General features: G+C 35.3%; 1 long non-coding RNA gene across 2 annotated transcripts in view; it reads left to right on the forward strand.

The window, feature by feature from the left end:
• Window positions 1-15,307: 15,307 nt before the first annotated feature.
• Window positions 15,308-16,647, forward strand: part of LOC119717671 (uncharacterized) — a 41,607-nt gene continuing 40,267 nt past the window's right edge. For both annotated transcript variants that reach the window (XR_011811136.1, XR_005267676.2), the window contains exon 1: window positions 15,308-15,600. This is a non-coding gene — a long non-coding RNA (uncharacterized lncRNA). The remainder of the gene's footprint in view (window positions 15,601-16,647) is intronic.

The following is a 16,647-nucleotide window of genomic DNA, read 5'->3' on the forward strand; positions in this document are numbered from 1 at the left end:
AGAGGATTGTTGAGATGTAAAAGATTTCATATAGGATGCTTAAAGGAAGGCCCAGAAGCAGGAAGAGAGGGATCATAATCAACTGGGGAGGGGAAGTGTGGGAAAATAAAGGGAAAAAAGGGATAAAGGGGCCAGTCATTCATAAGCAAGTGTTGCTTGACTAAGCCCTGTGCCTGATCACCACAGTCAATTAAATATTCTCATTATATCCTATTTCCAATTGTCTTCTGCATGTGTGTGCTCCCTGGTCTGGACCTTTGGGTCTGAATGCCAGCAGACTCTTTGTGAGATGAGACAATGAGCAGAGAAGTCTCAAGATAGTCATGAGACAGAAGGACTGTAGGAGTAATGAAGCTGCATATCTCATCATTGAAGGCTACCAGGTTGTTTAAGCACAATATCCACTTCATAAATTCATGCTGACTACTTTCCTTCTCCTTTATATGTTTAAAAATGGTTTCCAGGATTATTTGCTGTATCACCTTCCTGGGATTTGAAGTGAGGATAATCAGTCTGTAGTTGCCTGGATTCTCTTTCTTGAAGATAGGAGTGACTTTTTTTTTTTATTATTATTTTTATTTATTTTCCAGCCCTCCTTCTCTAACTGCTGTAATTTTTAATGGATTTATGAAAATTAAATGCAGAAAATTGTTAATAGCACCCAGATAGAACTGCAGAAACTTAGAAACCTTTTTCATTGTTAAACGTTATAAAGTTATTCAAATCTAACAAACTCACTAATTTAGGGTGAACTACCTAGAAGGAAATTGCTAGACACCAGTTCCTTCCACTTACGAATGTGAACTGTCTTTCTTTTTGTTCCTTTCACCCTTTTTAAAGAGTGCTTTTTTCATAATTTTTCCATTATTCTTTTCTATTTTGAATAATGAAACCAAATAAGAGATAAGGACTTAGTTCAATTACCTGAGCTATTGCTGGCAGAGGATGAAGTCAAGATTACAAAATGTTGTCATTCATAATGGAAGGGAAGAGAAACCTCTTAAATGCCATTGTAGGAATTTTTAGTGTGATGCACAAAGACTGTTCTAACAACAGCTTAGTAAATGAAAGCAATAAATGAACAGATTCAGGGCTAAGCCTTCTGAAAATAATAAAATAAATGAAATAGCACTGTTTAGAAATATTAAAAAAGAAACACACACTGTGGTGAAAAGGGTAGCCACTGTTACATGTAACTTCTTAAGTTTGGGGAAGATCCACATAGCTTGTTTTGCTGAAGGATACAGTGCCCGGTCACACTATAACTCAGCCCTGGCTCAGCCCAAGTTGTTTTTGTCCTCTCTCAATTAAGAATGACTCTGGAACGTCTCTTGTCTCTTCAAAGAGCTTTGTACAGTTTCTTAAGACAACAAGTTGTGTCTGATGGTTCTCAGCCACATTAAGATTTTGTTGTGTAGCCTGTGGGCTCAGGCAAATTGTCCACTATGAAGAAAACATTAAATAATTATAAAGCACTCCTGTAGAAAAAGTCATCTAAATTTTTCATAGTCCTTGAAATACTGAATTGCAACATACCTTTATTTTAAAATATTGCATTCTTAAGATTAGCAGTACTGTCTGTGCACACACCAACACATTCTGCCCAAGGTGAATATATATATATATATTTTTTTTTTTTTTTACACCTATCACCACTGCTATGAATAGTTGTGAATAATTTGTTCTATCTTGCAAAATTATTTGCATTATATTTTCTAATTATGGCTGTCTGTTGACAAGTATGCAAAACAGAAGCTGTAGCATATGTCCTTATAAATGAAATAGACTGTCAGAGATGTCTAGAAGAGCTAGCCCAAGGTATTTGTTGAGGTGTCTATCCCATGCCAGAAGTGGCTGAGGCACTTCAGGAAAAAATCTTTTCAAAAAGAGAGAACATAAATTATTCTTAGATCATGTAATGAGGTTGCCTATAAGTGACAGGAAACGTATGTATTCTGCTTCAAGGCTCACTCAGTTTTCTTCATAAGCAGTTTGTTTTTCTACCTCTGAGTCCTGATTGCTTTGGTAGATGATCCAATAGTAACAGTATGTAGCAGTTGATCCACCCAACTCCTGACTGTTGCTGATGAGGCATCTGTGCCTTGCATTGGCTTGTGAAGCAGCTAATTCCAGGGGTGGGAAGCATCGCAGCAGCATGTAATTGCTAACACAACAATAGAGTTATTCTTCTTTTCCATTAGCACTTGCAGCTTCATGTTCCCTTTCTAATCCCTTTGTTGCACCAGCCCATCTCTTTGTCACTGTCCCTGCAATTATAAAAGTTGGTATTATTATGCTGCTGCAGGAGATAAGCTAGACTGCCACACACAGAAATTCCAAAATGTAGGTGAAACGTGATGATCTAATGCAAGTGAAAAATAAAATATAAACAGAGAATAAAACAAATATAGTCAGTCAAATATAGTCAGTATAATAAATGTGATCAGCCCAACACTGTAAAAATACAACCAGCCTGTAAATAGTTGTTAAGTATACTGATTAAGTAAGCCTTTAATGTACATCATTTCAGCTTGTCAAATTCCTAATGGTATAAATCCATCATGTTTCCCTCTCTCCAAGCTCACTGGGACAACTATGAATTTATAGAGTAATTAAAATGCATCTCATTATACTTAACCATCTTTTTGTTGTTGTCGTTGTTGTTTTTCTAAATATATATAAGGCACTGGTATTTATCACATAATTTTCTTAATCCCTTTTTCAGCAGATATTGTCCATTAAGTATCAGGTATTCTTTGTTATTCCATTGTACCTGTTTAAGGATTATAACAGAGTACCTGGAGGAAAAAGAATTGATCATAAATGTGGACCTGATTTACAGATAGAAGGATGCTTTTGAATTCATGTTATTGTGTTTGACAGCTTCTAGCTTCCCTGGGCATTAGTAATAGAAAGCCATTGACAAGAGACATTCGACAGCAAAACAGTAAGCTGGCCAATAAAGTAAATATAATTGCACTATTTTTAATTAATTAATTATATTTTTTTTTCAGATCAAGAATCTTTCCTGAGGATGGGCTTTCAGCTCCTGAAGATGGGGAACAGGAATGTAAGTACATAGATCAGCCCTCTGGGAAAGAGCTATAATTAGACATTGCCATGGACTGAGGCAGAATGTTAGCCTGTGAAACCTTTTCCAGATGGTAATGGGACAGAGAGGGTCAATAAGAACAAGGATTTGGGAGTGAATGGTTATTAAAGAAAAACAGTATGCAGCAAGAGCAAATGTTAACAAGTCAGTAACTGTTATCAATAGATATCAAAACTCTGTTTTCCTCCTGGCAAAGTAGAAAGGTCCCTTCTGATGTCCCCAAGTGTACTGAGAATGTGTGCTTTAGATGAAAGGTGTTCTGAAAAAAACGAACTGCAGTTATGCTGTTACAGATCGTTTTGTAATGTGCAGATATGCAGGGCTCTTATTAAGGTTTGCCTTGCCAGCTTAGATTATAAATCTTTAAAATATGCTTGCTGATATGTCATTAGTTATCTGTTTATCTATTACATAGTAGGAGAATGATGTCTCTGAATAGCTGAATTTAGAATTATTATCTGAAAAAACACTACCTGTCTTGCAAAGTTCATAACAGGCAGAATGTGAGCCATGTTTGCAGTTCACAATTCTGCATTTAAAAAGAACCTTTTGTTTGTTTGTCAGCTCCCTTGTTTTCACACTATCCTTCCAGAGACAAAAGAACAAATGTCATCCTGTAAACAATGGGGAAGTACAAAACCCATATAACTTGGTAGCCAGAGCTTTAGCATAAATAATGACGTTTTCAAGTTATTACAACGCAGAAATTCAAGGGCATGTCAAAAGGAAGCAGCTTGTTTTCCATTAATCTTATAGACACTTATTTATTACACTTTCTTTGAAAGGAGGCTAGTATTTCAGATAATAAAACTTAATGAGAGAGTCATTCCTATGCTCAGTCATAAAATATGTTAATGTGATCAACAATTTTCTAACACATCATTGGCTGGAGAACATGGGTAAAGAGGAGAAAGAAAAACAAGGTTTCTGTAGGGAATAATTTATCCATATGTCTATTTCGTTTGTGACATAATTCATTGTTAGGGAAGTCAGGTATGTTATGTTGCACCTACAGCAGAGACACACTGAGACATTTTACTAGAAGCAGGAGACAGAAGAAATACTATAGGCCAACAAAGTCTGTTTATTACTTTTCATTCTGGAGTTCACTGTTCTCTTCAGACTCTCTGAGGACACGTATTTTCTTGGGTATATTATAAATGCCCTGTCTAGATCAGTAGGATTGTAATACTGTTAAAGCCTCCCATAGAAGGGTGCAACAAATGCTTTCAGTGAACACTTGACAAATCATGACTTTGCTGGAAAAATCCTCTGCAGTTTGGAGGACATCTTCAAAGCCCAGCAACTACTTATGCTCAGCTTTAATTCACCTTCATAACACAGCTGCAAACATGCTATGTGCCTTGAAACACATGGTTTGGTAATCTAAATACAGTTGATATTGTTATGGTTAAAATATCTATGTTTTGCAGTTTATGGTTAAGCTATGCGTAGAGGTAACCTAAGACGTATTTCTTATTAGACTACTTTTGAAATTGTTTAATCATACTGCAGGACACAGATACATGATGTTTAGAGATTTCTTAACTGCTTATAGAAAAAAATAAACATTGAAACTGAAATATTAAATGGGAGACTTTTATCAAGCATTTTAATTTTGGGATCACATATTTGTGAAAACATTAAACTTTTCATATATTCATATATTTAAAACCCATTGAATGAATTCTGAGTGTCTCCATATTGTAATGGTTTGTTTTTACTAGGTGCATACTGTTTGTCACAGTCTTGGAAGAAGAAAATGCATGTCAAGCAAAATAGCTGACAAAAAATAATGAGACCTCATACTAGAAAAAAAAAAAAAAAAAAAAATTCTCCACTTTCCTTCTCTCCTTCTCTGTTTCTCTGCTCTCCCTTCCTTCTTCTCGTAGCTGTCACTTAAACTATTATGTTTCATCACATTTGACCAAACATTCAAGTAAAGCAGAATTGGTTGGAGTTGGTATCTGGGGACATGGTTTAGTGGGTGACATTGGTGGTAGGGTGATGGCTGGACCAGATGACCATGCAGTTCTTTTCCAACCCTAATGATTCTATGATTCTGTGAATTCAAGAGCTTTTGTGAAATTATAGATATTGTCCAATCCATACTAAGATTTTGTGCTGATACAGAGGAATGCTGCTTTTTCATTATTATTATTCTTTTAATTCCAACACCTCAGTGATTCCTTTACATGGTGTTTTACCTTAATTTATCCTGTAATGTCTATCATTTCATGGAATGATACTCTATTAAATATGTTAATAAGATTTCAAACTTATCAAAAAAGCACACCATGCACAGCTGGAAAGTATAATTTGTCAGGGAAAGTTAGAGCAGTCATTGTAGAATAAAAGTCATATTAAACTGTTTTTCTCATTGTATAAAATAAACCTACAAAACAGAACAGTATTCATCTGATATCTTAGTACAACTTTGTTGTGAAAAAAAAAAATAATAATAATAATAATAATAATAATTGTAAGTAATGCAGAATCACAGAATGGTCAATGGTGAAAATTGAAAGTGATCCCTGGAGGTCATTTTGTCCAACCACACGTCCTTGAATGTGTCTTTTTTTCATGGCTTTTGAAGATCTCCAAGGAGGGAGAATCTATCACTTCTCTGAGCAACCTGTTCCATTGTTCAGTCACCTGCAGAGTTGTCTTCTATGTTGCATGTCTCTTTGGTGCTAGGGAGCCCAGAACTGGGAACAGTATTTCTGGTGTGACCTTACCAGTGCTGAGCAGAAAGGAAGGATCACATCCATTGACATGCAAACAACAGTCATCCTAATGCAGCCCAGGACACCTGAAGAGATCAGTGATCAGTGGTCTTTCTTATTTAATTATTTATTTGGTTGGTTGTTCAGTTTGTTTTTTTGTTTGTTTGTTTGTTTGTTTGTTTTTCTTTCTCCAAACTACAACATGGATGACTAGTGTAGAACTGTACAAATGAGAAACAAGAATCCTATTTACATTTCCTGTTGTGTAATTGGAATATATGTAATCAAATCTGAATTTGGCACAAGATTCATTTACCTCATCAATGGAAGTAACAATATATGCGTTAAGCTAACAAAGAACGCAGAAGTTGAAAAAAACAGTAACTAATTCTACAGTGTAAATACCACCCTATTACTGAATATAAGGGTCAGAAATATGTACTCTATAGGAATCTTTCACTAGTAAACCTGGGATATTCTCAATGGAGAGCTAGAAATGTGTTTTCAGACTCTTACAAATGTCCAGAGAATGCTCCTGTTCCCTTACACCTTGACTTTATAAAAAATCCTAAAAAAAACAAAGTCACTCCTAGCTTGCATATGAACTTATACCAAAATGTTTCAAACAATTCCATACACCCTAAATTTTAAGTATGAACTGAGCTGAGTTAGTTTGGACTCAGGAGAATGGTTCAAATGCTTAAAATTAACTTTGCTCATTTGCAGATTTGGCTATTTGGTATACTGACTCATTCTCATTTATGATTGAATTTTTTAATGGTGCACATTTCAGTGACACTTCCAGAGATGCAAATATTATCTCCATTTTATGACATCTCTTCTTGTTCAGCCATGTGTTAACTCAGAATATCCTCCCCACTCAGCAAAATCAATAATAAAATAATTTTAATTATTTGGTAAATAAAGGTAAATAAAAATTTTATTTTTATATTTCCTGCTCATATCTCAACCCACAAGCTTCTGTTTTTATTTTTTTCATTTTTTCTCTTGTGCTTCTGAGTTGAGGGAGTGAGAGATCAGCATGGTGGTGTTTAGCTACCTACAGGTGTGAAACCACCACAAAGTGGTAGAGGATAGTCAAGTGAAGAATAACTTCCCATCTGGAAAGTGCTAGAGAGAAAAATAAGCAAAATAGAAAAATAAGTGAACATGAAAAAAATATCTTTCATACTCATCTGAGTCTCCAATTTCCGTGTAGCAACCAGTGAATTATCCATTATTCTATTATAGACAATGCCCTTTGTAATATACTGGACACTAAATAATTACAGAATTTTAAAAGATGTGCATAAGTTAATAACTGGACCAGTTCTGTTCAGTTATTAACTGTTCAGTTTTTCAGTTAGTCTTTGAACCATGGTACAAATATGCCAACAATTAAAACTTTAAAGAAGCAGCTAGAAGTAATCTAAATTCACTTCATAGTTTGTCTTTCTTCACACACACACATACACACAAAGATGAATAATAAAATCTAAAAAGTTGACAAATTTTAAATATTGTGCCCTGCTAAAACAGTGTCATCAGTGGATCATTAAACCTGGAAAGGCAGATGTTAATCTGTCTGTTAATGGAGACTTTACTCAATGTAGTAGCATTTGGAAGGAGCATATAGCAGTTTTCCAGCATCTTCTGGCTACAATGCTCCTCAGAAGCAAAAAAATATTTTATGATTTTTTTTTCATCCTTTCAGCTATTTCTGTGGACTAGATTCAGTTAGACTATATGCCAGAGAGGGAGACTGTAAGGGAGTGAACTCTGGGAAGGGAAAGCTTAGAAAGCCAGATATGTTTCACAGAGCTACTAGAGATTCAGTATCACTTTGGCTGACTTGGATGCCTGAAGCTTTGGAGGAGGGAATGGAGAAGGTGGATAAACAATACTTTGAAAGATTTTGACACTTTTTGAAGTCTGCCCTCAAAGACAGGATAATACCACGCAGCAACAAAGAGTGTCTGCTAACTGGCTGGAAAGCAGTTTTGTAGAAAGTCTTCACAGTCCCAGAGGACAAGTTGATCATAAGTTGCCAGAGTTGCCAGTGTCCTTGTAGCAAAGACCAACAGCTTCTTGGGATGTTAGCAAGAGCATAGCCAGCAGGTCCAAAGAAGTGATCCATGCTTGTATATGACATTTGTGAGACTGAGTATGGAGTGTTGGGTACAGTTTTTGGCTCCCTATATGACAAAGATATTCACAAACTAGCGTGAATTTAGTGGTTGTCCAGCAGGGTGATAAAGTGACTGGAAAACATGATGTACCATGAGAACCTGAAAGAAACAGTCTTCAGAGAGATGGTCTCATTGCTAAGACTAATTGCTTATTTAATTAATTAATTTCACTAGGGTGCTAATTGTGGTTTTCATCTCCACCTTGAGTGCTTATAGACATTGTGGAGCTAGACTCTTCTCAAAGATTCTCTCTCTCTCACACACACACACACACTCTACAGACAGATTAACAGACACCAGAGTAGAATACCTTTGCAGGCACTTATATCAATTAAGACTGCAATAATATTCCAATCTTGTTTCTAACGACCTTTGCTTACTAGAAATACATTTCTCACAGGTCACTAGCATGTACACACACACAGAAAGTAGTAAAAGTAGTAAAAATGGAGTTTCATAAAAAGATAGGTCAGAGTGCTGTGATTAGATGAAGGCATCAGAAACAAACAAGCATCCTGCTCACACATCACTAGCTCTTTATTCTCACACCCCTTCTTCCCTTGCTTATCCCTCCCTGGTCCACCTTGATAAAGTTTGCTTTCAGAAGTTCTTTTTCCATCCTCTCCTATGTCAGTAAACTCAAAATGCCTTATCTAAATAAAGAGATAGGTAAACATACTGGTGTTTTGTTTTTCTTTCTTTCAAATCATTGCCCCTCTTTCCCCCCTCCCCCCACCTTTTTTTTTTTTTTTTTTTCTCTAACTAGAGCATTTTCTGGTTCCTACTGGTGATGCTCCCTCAACAAGAAAGATACCAACACAAATGAGGAGGGTTGTACTAGTTATGACACTATCTGCAGCAACCTTTCATTTCTCAGATAAGAGAGACTATGGGAGGGAAGAGAACAAGAAATGGGACTGAACTATTTCTTCTTTCTGAGCTCGTAAAATTCAAAGAGAGGCATTCTAGAAAGTAGTGGGAACCACTCATCAGATGGTTCTCAAAAATCTCTATGAGAAATTAGGGTATGTTAAAGATGTTAGGAGAATGGTACCCCACAAAAGCACTTTGAGCACCTGAACTAAAATCCCCTTCTGGGAAGCATTTTTCTTTGTTCACATTTTAAACCTAGAAAGACTAAGTTCCCTCCTTCACACACTATTCTTGCAATAATAAAGTATTCTGAGCAGAGCAGCAAAGCATACATACCCTATGTATTTAAAAAATGTCTTCCATTGGTCTGCTAAAACCAAGTTTAAGACTGTTCATTTATGAAAGCTGTGAGACCTTTTTTCATGATGTGCTAATTTGTAACAATCTATTAAGTTGCACCACCAGCTCTGTTGCATGCTTAGGCACAAATTGCTGAGAGAAAATGTTTTAGTGCATTTCATTTCCGTGTATTCAGTTGCAATATATTTACAATTCTGTGAATTATGATGTAGATGTAAATAAGTTTCCCCCTTGTATATAAGTAAGCTCTTTGTGGTATATTTCCATGCTGATTGAAAGTAAATTGATAGCAACATTACTGTGCTGTGAATCATAATTTGTGCCTGGCTTCTTGGATCATCAATTTCAAAATATATCAGAACATATTGTTATAGAATAAACAGTACAACTCAGTTTGAGTCTTTCTTGCTCTCCCGGGAGCTGAAAGTACTGCAAAGTGCTCCGGAATTCATTCAGTTGCCTCCCTTTAGAGGAGCTAATAAACTGAGGTTCTTTCATCCTGTCTCTAGGATTAGACTAAATCCAATTGTATCTTTCAAAACAAATACAGCTGCTGGTTAAACATCCTTTCTGGTGTATGAAAAAAGTAAGAGAGTGGAATTCTTCATGTCTTATCAAATCCTGTTAAAACACAGGTGCCTTCAAGGTCTCTAATCTTATATCCTTACACATATAGAAAACTCCCATAAAAGCCAGAAGCCAATTTCTGACACATAATGTGGACCCCTTCCCCTCTCCTTTTCTAATAGAATCAGTGTGAAGGTCGTTTTAATCACTAAACGAAGAGCAACAAAAATGATAATTCAATTGATCTGTCTTTGTCATCTCTAAGTATTTGCATTACCAACTTTCTTTTCAGATTAAGTTAAATCAAGATCATCCCTGGTCAATCTTGTTGACATACAGTCCTCTTCTAATCGTATTTAATGAAAATTGCATGGATATCAAAATCATTTATAAGAAATAGGAGAAAAAAAATGAGCCTTTCTCACCAAGGACAAAGCATGACTTATTTAGAATGCATTGACTACATCACATATAAAAATCACAATCTTTTTTTTTTTTTTTTAATTGATTTTGGCTTTGCAGGGGACATAATGAATGAAATCAGGGAGGTGCACAAAACTGACTGCAGATGTCACATAAATTTACAAGAAGGACAATAAGGAGGATTGGGGGAAGCACAAGCCTCTCAACTTCACCTTAATCTCTGGGAAGGCTAAGGAGTGCATCCTCCTCAAGTCTCCTCTTCTTCATGTGTTTCCAGGCATGTGCTGAACTGTTCCAGACTGGGAAGAGCCAGCATGGATATTAAAAGGGCAAACCAAGCATGATTGACCTGATTGCTTTCTGTGGTGAATCAAGTGGACATGTAGACAAGGAAAAAGCAGTGGATGATTTTTACATTGGTTTTAGCAAGGTCTGTGACAGAGTTCCCAAGAAATGTTTCCCACCAAACCAGTGAGATATGGACAGGATAAGGGCATGATAAGGTGCATGGAAAATGGACTGGAAAACTGGACTCAAAGGGTGGTTATTCATGATACAAAGTCTAGCCAGTGGAAGCCCTCAGGTACCAGTACAGATGATCTTTATTAGTAATGATAGGACAAAGCACTCTCTCTCATAGCAAGTTTGTAGACAATATCACACTCAGGTATGACCAGATATTCTGCAGGGACCTCAAGAACATCAAGAGACCTCAACAGAACTGAGAAATAGGTTAAGAGAACCCTCATAACCCAGGGTAAATGCCTCGAGTTTAGATAGCCTCATGCATTAATACAGCCCCCAGGGCAAATGGCTGGAAAACAGTTGCACAGAAAAAGCCTTGAGAATCCTAATGCACTATGAGGTGACCATGTGTCTGAAGTATGCCCTTGCAGTAGCAAGTCAAGCACTCTTTTGGTTGTATTAAGAGCTGTGTAGCCAACAGGTCGAGGGGAGGGACTCTTCCTCTCCATTTGGCCCTTGTAAGACTGTGTCTGAAGTACTATGTCCACTTTTGGGTATGCAGTATAAGACAGATTTGGGCATACTAAAGCAAAGCCATTAGTACTTAGGGGGTTGGCCAAAGTGATATAAAGAGATAGGCTGAGAGAAATTGGTTTCTTCAGTCTGAAGAAGTGAAGGTTTTGTAGAGACCTTAGTGCTGTCCACAGCTACCTGATGACAAGGTGTAGAGTAGATACTCTTCTCATGTGCAGAGCAATAAGAGAAAATTTCAACAGAAACAAGCCGGAACATGGGAAATTCTGATTAGATGTAAGGAAAAATGCTTGCTGTGTGGTTTGCCTAACACTTGGCACAGTTCTATCAGATATGTTTTGGAATTTCCATCCTTGAAGATACATAGCCAAAATTCAACTGGAAAAGACCCTGAATAGCCTGCTGTTACTGAGATTGGACTAGATGACCTCTGAAGATCCCCTACAACCTATAATATTATCCTATGTCTCCAGTGTATGGCAGCATACTTGTTAAGTGTTATGTTTTTATCCTGGACAGAGGAGCAAAGAAAGCAGAGGAGGGAAATTTGTTATAAGTCACATACGCTTGGGTTACTAGCTCTTTGACATTACCTTTCAATCATTAGCCAGAGGCCATTATTTCTGCTTGTCTGAGTACCCTTGATGTATATAAGGAAAAAAAAAAAAAAAGGATAAAGTGTCTAAAATGTTTTCCAACAAGAAAATTTGATGATAGAATGTCTCCTCAAGCTGTGCTTGTCCTGTTTTCTCTTTCTTGTGAAGTTCCAAAATTCCCTTATTTTCTGTTTAAAAAACAGCTATAACTTTCCAGTATTCATTCAAATTAAATGGATGAATTATCTGTTAGTAAATTGTACCTTGTGAAACTATTGCAAGATGGTAAAAAGGAGGAAGATTTTATCTTTAACCTTTCTTATATGATTGAAAGCAGTGTAGGAAGACTTGCATAACAACGGTAGCAAAGTCATGGTTAGATGAGAGAGGGCAAAGATGCTGGAACAGAGAAGAAAAACTCACTAACTACATCTATATCTGAAACAACAGCTGAGAAAAAAAAAATCAAAGGAAAGGTAAATTCACAAATATTTTGTAAACTTTCTCTAAGATTGATTTCAAACCTTGAAAGTGTCTAACTTTGATATTCTGCCAACTTCAATCTGTCTTACTTTTCTAAGCAACTGCCTGTACTGGAATCATACACTCCATCCTTGGAAAATAACCCTATTTGCAGAATAAAAAGGAATATCTGAAGTTAAAAGCTCTTCTATCTTGGTCTACACGAACACCTTGAAAGCTGTTGACCTGTTTGGATTAAAGTATATGTCAACATCATGTTAAAATTACACATCTGGCATTTTTTATGAGAATGTTTCAGGAGACTTGATTAACCTCAAATGATAGCTTTGAATCTTTGCTTACTGGGAAGTTGATGGTAAATTAATATCTTTAAACCTGACAGAAACTATCAAAAATGTAAGTTAGCAGAAGTTTTTACACTTGTATTTTCCTATGTTGTCTGAATGTGTGTGGAAAAACCTGTGTAGCAACCGGTCTCTTTTTTTTTTTTTTTTTATGTCAGTAAATTTTTCTAAGATCAAGTATCTATTTACTGATGATTGTAAGTATTCTAATATTTTACCTCTATGCACAAAACCATTGTCCCCAGTGCCATGGAAGGATAGGAAGCTTCTCAGGAGCATTATGTTCCTTATACTAAACATACGTATATGTATAATAAAGTACACAGTGGTTTGTCATGGCTCCAAGTGGGATTCTGTTATCCCCATGGCCAGACAGTTTTTTACACTGAGTTCATTGGCACAGAGCTATTATGGACACATGTTTACTGTAGCATGGAAGAGAGGTATACACAAAGAAGAAGAACTTGAACCCAGTGGAAAGCTAAAAAAGATTTTACCTTCTTCCAATATCTTACTGTTGTCGCAGACTTTAACATGCTGTCATTCTGTGTGTTTCTTTGATTCCTAGCGTATATATTTTACTACAGATTGATAAAACGTCCTCAAAACAGCCTTAGAGCTGTCTGCTCTAATACCAGCACCAAAGGAATCTCCAGGTAGATTTGGAGCTTGTAAAATCATTTTATTTCAGTAGTTTATTGTTATTATTTTCATTTTAATATATTACAAGACAGAGTAGAAGTTAAGACCTTGCTGGGTCTTCAGATTTTCCATTTTCTTTTCCTGCCTTTTAACTACCCTAGAGACACATGTGATAGCTATACAAAAAGACATCACCTATGAAGCTGGTTCCCCTCCATGGGAATATGCAGAGTGCTCTAGTGAGTACCTGTATACTAATAAATTACACAGTTAACGGTGTTAAAGGAATAGTCCGTAATGTCTTGAGGCCAAGAATGATTCTTTCATCCTGATATGGTAATAATAGGTATTTGTAGATAATTAACATTCATGGTGACAAAACATGTATCTAAGAAGCATTAATTTGAAAAATATCTATTAATCAAGAGTTAAGGAATTTTTATTAAATTGTACTGTAAATCTATGAAGCGGGGAAATATACAGTTGTCTGTTAAGTCACATACATATGCACAATACAGGGTTTAATAAAAGTCCACATGAAATTAATGCCATTTCCCACTGTAGCATAACCACCATCCCACTCAAAGAAACAGTAACAAGACTAATGTGACAAGTTCCAGTATTTTAAATACAAAGCCTAAATTATAATATATAATTATAATATATATATAATATATATAATATATATTATAAATACAAAGCCTAAAGCCTCAGTCCCTTATATTTTCATTATTGATTTCATAATCTTATTTATTAAATTCACTGAGAAATAAGGTAGTGGTTTCTATGGGTATTCCCATGAAGATGATACACTGATCAGAGTTAATTATGTAAGTGAATAAAAAATTAATAATACCATTCCAAAACTCCTAAATCTCAAAATTGCTTTTGGACTTATTGCAAATGCTTCACATTTCCAAAAGATGAGCATAGAAAAGAGGCCATCACACTGTTTCTTCTGGTATATTTTCAAGCGCTTTTGTCTTGTCCTGTATTTTTGTTTGCAAGCACAGACTTGTAGAATAAGCACAAGAAGTATTAACACATGCTTCATGTATTTTTGAAAGCATGTAAGTACTAAACTCCAGGTGCCTTCATCACTTCCAAACTCATCTATCAATCATATTTTTTTTCTCTCTACTTTCTCCCTAAACAACTATGAAGTGCTTTCTTGCCAACATGAATGCAAAAGGAGGTGGAGTGGGTTCACAAGTGTATAGCCATTTTTCAAATTATACTGACATCTGTGCTTAAACACTCAGGAATTCCATTTCTGGAAGTATTATGACAGAAAAATACTCCCACCTTTATTTCTCTTCTTTATACAGCTAAAACTCAGACAAAATTGTTTTCAGAAACTGTGTATATCAATTATTTTATCCTTGATGGGAAGAATAGCTAGCAATAACTTATCTGATAAAATAGTAGAGAATGCCATTAAAGAGTAACACTAAAATGTGATATAATTTTGTATCTGGAAAACAATAACTAAAAAAAATATTAAGGGAATGTGTTCTTTTTTTTTTTTTTTTTTTTTTTAGTATGCCAACAAGTCAGAAGTTTTCACCACCACTGGCAAGAAAGAATAGAACATTTTTCTATTTTTCAAGGTAGTAGGAGCAAAACTGAAGCTGTAGAAATACAGAGATCAAAATCACAAAAAAAAATCACAGTTTTTGATATTTTGCAAATTGACTTATTTTTAATTTTGCATTAAAATTTTGTCAAATGTTTCAGTTGTCAAAAATGTCTGAATCCTTTTATAACACGAGGGAAAAAAAAAAGGGGGGGGGGGGAGGGGAGGGATTGCGTTTAAAATGTGTTGCTAAAAATACCAACTGTAGATAAAACCATTTGTTCACATATATATGTAAGTCTATTTTCATCTTGTCTCTGCTGTGTAACCTAACACTTCTTTATATCTGTGTAACCAAGTTATTTATAGTTGCCATAAGGAACATATGACAAAGTGCTTTGGGAGTTGGAGAAAGAAGCCATCCAGAAGACAGTCTTTGTCTAACAACAGTACAGAAGTGTTTGCAGTATAGTAGGTAGAAATCTGTAAACACAGCTGAGATAGCTGGAAGAGATTTCACATTGTGCTTCTGTATCTGTAGAATAAATCTGGCATTAGGAGTTTGGCATACCTTGTGCTATTTTACATCTGTATCTCTAAGATTAGAAACCTCACAATTATGGAATGATTGCTTTTCTGCTAGGGAGAGAGTGGAAGACTGTTCAGAAATTACCAAGAAGGTTGAAGGAAGGCAAGGGAAGAGGGAGAGGGTAGGAAAAGTTGTTACATTTCCATTTTGCTTTAATATAAAATTCTATTGGAGTAAATAAATTGGCAAATACTTGCACTTCTTTATTAGTACAAATGCTTGTTGTCTGATTTAATATATTAGGACACCAATAAATCTGGTATACTTAGTCTCTGCTTAGATTGATGTAAACAGCAGGAATACACTACCTCACTCCTATGTACCGTAATTAAATGGCTTTTCAAAGTTATGTATGTATAACTGCATGGGAAAAAAATAACAAAAACAAGAAAAGAATTACAGGTCATATTTTTCTCAGGTATTTGCAAAGGAAGCTAAGGATGGAATACTGCAATCTTTTCCAGAAATGCTTTTCTGAATGTGAAAGAACTGTTTCTTTAAATAGCCCATGGATATATCTTTAATCTTAAATAATTATTTTTCATTCTGTATTTCCTAATTATATTTATATATATATATATATATATATTATGTATGTATAAACTATGCAAAGAAATAGCTACCGTAAATGAAATGCATATGTAGGATACAGGTGTCAATAAATGTATATTTTTTACTCATTCTGAATGTACTTATTACTGTAGCCTAATAAATGGCGAAATATTAACGTTGATGCAGATTTTCATATGACTCTCCATTTACCGTTTCCACACCTTACCATTCCTTCCAAATGTGAGAATGACTTCAAACACCTATGAACATTATTCTACCTGTAGTACAATGTCAAAATTTTCTTAAATGTCTTCTCACATGAAAAGGGATAATGAATTCAACCTACTATGAATGAGAGCTTGAATTTTTATGTCACTGCGTTATTTCCAGCTAAATATTTTTGATAGGTTTGATCTCGGCTGGGCAACTCACGGTAGAAAGGCAATTTATTTGGAAAATACCAAACAAAATATATTTATGTTGTAGAAGCTTGGCAATTTAGGGAATATGGAAGCTTCAGGCAAACAGGGACATTAAACACCTATACTTTGTATTTTCAAGCATTAGAAATATTAAAAAAAAAAAAAAAATCTACATCAGGGCAACCAGAATGGCT

The sequence above is a fragment of the Anas platyrhynchos genome, chromosome 8 (assembly GCF_047663525.1).
Source record: "Anas platyrhynchos isolate ZD024472 breed Pekin duck chromosome 8, IASCAAS_PekinDuck_T2T, whole genome shotgun sequence".
NCBI lineage: Eukaryota > Metazoa > Chordata > Aves > Anseriformes > Anatidae > Anas > Anas platyrhynchos.